The sequence below is a fragment of the Stomoxys calcitrans genome, chromosome 1, assembly GCF_963082655.1.
Source record: "Stomoxys calcitrans chromosome 1, idStoCalc2.1, whole genome shotgun sequence".
Classification (NCBI taxonomy): domain Eukaryota; kingdom Metazoa; phylum Arthropoda; class Insecta; order Diptera; family Muscidae; genus Stomoxys; species Stomoxys calcitrans.
The window spans coordinates 200,299,688-200,303,624 of NC_081552.1; the positions used below are offsets into that span (position 1 = coordinate 200,299,688).

General features: G+C 39.8%; 1 long non-coding RNA gene across 1 annotated transcript; it reads right to left on the reverse strand.

The window, feature by feature from the left end:
* Positions 1–930: 930 nt before the first annotated feature.
* LOC131994100 (uncharacterized) lies at positions 931–1,503 on the reverse strand. The gene is made up of 2 exons (XR_009396436.1): positions 1,243–1,503; positions 931–1,184 (listed from the first exon to the last, which is right to left on the reverse strand). It is a non-coding gene; the product is annotated as an uncharacterized LOC131994100 (long non-coding RNA).
* Between the last annotated feature and the right edge of the window lie 2,434 nt (positions 1,504–3,937).

Consider the following 3,937-nt stretch of genomic DNA (forward strand, 5'->3'; position numbering starts at 1 on the left):
GTATTTGGGTGTAGAATTTGAATCTGATGTCCAAATATGGGACCAAGTGTTTGGGGGGCCGCCTCTCCCCAAAAACATCCCCCAAAGGGTACAAATTTACGACCATTGCAATATGGGGCTCAAATGAAAGATCTTTGGGAGTAAGGCACGAATATGATATCAATATTCAGGAAAAGTGTCTACTGGGCCACCCCACCTCCACAACACCACCATAGGGAGTATTTGCTGACTAATGCAATATGAGACTCCCAATATGAGACTCCCAAAACACCCCCAAAGGGTAAACATTTTTCGACCATGCCACTATGTGGCTCTAATGAAACCTATTTGAGATTAGAAAACTAATTTGGTAACCTATTTTGGGGCCATGTGTAACCAATGGCAATATGGGGTTTAAATAAATGGTAACCAATGGCAATATGGGGTTTAAATAAATGGTATTTGAAAGAAGAGCATGATGCTGATATTTTTTCAGGGCCAAGTGTCTGGGGGACCACTTCAGCCCCGAAAACACCCTTATATCAGATATCATGAGAATATCGGGCTGAAATAAAGTATTTTAAGTATGGAGTACACCTTACATCCAAACTTAAATTGGTAGACCACTAAAGATCATATGGGATTCAGATAAAGGTACTTATTTTGTTAAACTGTCAGTCAAGCGATATATTTACTATTGGGTTGCCCAAAAAGTAATTGCAGACTTTTCATATAGTCGGCGTTGACAAATTTTTTCACAGCTTGTGACTCTGTAATTGCATTCTTTCTACTGTCAGTTATCAGCTGTTACTTTTAGCTTGCTTTAGAAAAAAAGTGTTAAAAAGTATATTTGATTAAAGTTCGTTCTAAGTTTTATTAAAAATGCATTTACTTTCTTTTAAAAAATCCGCAATTACTTTTTGGGCAACCCAATATTTCCGTAGCATGGTATTTCACTAAAAGCTCTTTAATTGTCGAAAATAAATATTCAAAGAAAACTTTTGTTCCATATTAAGTAAAAGAAGGCGCAGCGGAGCGGGTCCGAGTCAGCTGGTATATATAGATATCGCCCGATTTCCACTCCTAGAGCCACTGCAAGCGCATTCTTTGATCAATCTTGCCAACATTTTGCACAACGCTTTCCTCGACGACTACCACATTATCTGAGAAGTTTGCTCGAAATCCAGGTCCAGAATGAAATAGAGCTGCCATATATATGTTCGTCAGATTTTGGGTAATTTCCAATAATGTTGTCATTATTACAGTTTGAACCTATTTGCTCGCCGAGGTTCATCAAAATTTGGTTCAGAACTGGATATAGCTCCCACATTGTACTTATAGGGCACCGCCCGACTTTTGCCCTTCCTTACTGGTTTAAACATCAACAAGATAGACCAATTACGCCTTCTTACATTTTGAGATTATGAAAAGATCAATTTTCATTTGATTTACTACTTAATATTAGCCTGGTGCCGCCAACCCACCAAACCCACCGGTTATATATAGACAATAGGATACTGAAGACAATACAAACATACCAAAAATAAAACAGAAAAGAATATATTTTTAAAATGGAAGCAAATATCACCCAAGTATGTATGTTGTTTTGTGCGTCTTATGAAAAAAAAAAAAATATTTATGATTTTTTAATATAATCAATGGCAATTTCGATATCTGTACCAGATGAAACCTGTTAAAATACCTGTTAACACCGCCATCATTACCATCAGTTAAATATGCATAAAGAAAACACTTTTATCAGATCGAATTTAATTAAAAACACATAAAACTTCTTTTTACATTTTTCAGTTTTTGTTTTTTGCTTCAGTATGGTAATATGGAAAAGAAAAAACTGGTAAGCAATAATAATATGGTGCAAATTCCTTCAGAAAGGAAAGGAATTGAGATAATGTTGTGCTACAGAAGATCGACACCTTTTGCAAATATTAAGGAACATCAAAATCGGTGAATTGTCTTGGTGAGTAAATACGTCCTATTTGGGGGTTGTTATGGTTATGGGACGTCCCCTAGAGAGTTGGTCCCTAATGTCGATATCAGATACGTGGTCTACTTCCAAATGCCTTTAATTTGAGCCCCAAATTTCCAAAGTCGGCAAACATGACCGGCTTGGGGGGTGTTTTTGGGGATGGGCGGCTACCTTGGCCTTGAAAATTTATATCAGATTCGTGTTCTACTCTAAAAACCCTCTTATTTGAGTCTCATATTACAATAGTCAGCACATACTCCCTATGGTGGTGTTGTGGGGGTGGGGTGGCCCAATAGACACTTTTCCAGCATATTGATATCAGATTCGTGCCTTACTCCCAAAGATCTTTCATTTGAGCCCCATATTGCAATGGTCGTAAATTTGTACCCTTTGGGGGATGTTTTTGGGGAGAGGCGGCCCCCCAAACACTTGGTCCCATATTTGGACATCAGATTCAAATTCTACACCCAAATACCTTTTATTTAAGCCCCATAAACCCATGGTTAGTAAATAAGTCCTGTTTGGGGGGTGTTTTGGGGAAGGAGTGGACCCCCAGAAACGAGGCCCCACATTTGGATATAAGATTCGTATTCTATTCGCAAATACCTTTCATTTGAGTCCCATATTGCCAGGGTCGGTAAATATGTCCGATTTAGGGGTGTTTTGGGGGTTGGGGTGGTCCCCCTAACACTTGGTTCGTCAATTGGATATCAGATACGTTTTCTTATCCTAAATACCTTTCATTTGAGTCCCATATTGTCACGATTGGTCTAAATATATGTTTGGTAGGTTTTAGGGTGGGGCGGCCCCCCTATGTACCCCATCCGAAATTTTAATACCAAATTTTTACTTTTAGGGTACCACATGAGAGCACACAACATTTCGCTTAAATCGCACCACCCATCTCAGAGATCAGGCGTTTCTGAAAACAAGGGTAAGGGGGAGGGTCCGCCAGTCGCCTTGCATGGGCATTACAAATTTCTTCAGCATTACTAAATTACTACTAAACATTCCATTAAGGAACGGGGAATACTTCTCTCATACCAATGAATGTAGTCCGATTAAAGTTAAAGCTCAATGATAAGGGACCTCCTTTCTTATGCCGAGTCCGAACGGTGTACCGCATAGCGACACCACTTGGTAGAGAAGTTTTAACATGGCAGGATATCTCACAAATGTAGCCAGTATTATGAAGGGGATAACCATCGCCGAAAATTTTACGGATTTGCACGAGATCACCTGCAGAACCATAAAAACATGGGTTGGACGTCGGGTTAATAGCCCATCAACCGGAAAACTTGAAGAGATTACTTTGAAGCAAGTAGAAACATGCCAAGTTCGGCCTGGCCGAATCTTGGGTAGCCACTACCATGGCTTCCGCTAAACATTTACCCTAGCAACTGAGTTTGTATTTGAATTATTTTGGTCTCAAGAAGTCATATGGGGTTATTGGTACCTAGGGGTGTTTATATCACCATATTGACCTATTCGGGTAAAACTAGGCACTGACGTTGTAAGAAATAAGATTGGAGTTTGGGTCAAATTTCAGCCGAAAATTTATCCTTCTAAGGGCTGCAGGGCTTTTGGTGTCATAATGGGACACATAGAACTAAGAGCTCACTTATGTAAAATCGGTGCGGCAAGTGATAGCATGTGTAGGGCATGTGGGGAAGGTGATGAGACGTTAGAGCATTTCCTATGTCATTGTCAAGCTTTCGCGTCTAACAGACTCCGGTACTTAGGTGGGAACTCGATACCAGACCTGAACCAACTTAGGGGAGTGGTATGGAAAACAATTAAGGATTTTGTAAGTACCATGGAATTCCTAACTTACTGGCTTAGGTGTATGTCCATAGTTGCATGGGGCGGATAAATATCTGCTCCCTCTTTACAACCTAACCTAACCTAAGGGCTGAAGAAGTCAAATCCAGGGTTTGGTTTGTATGGGGGCTATATCGGTTTATAGACCGA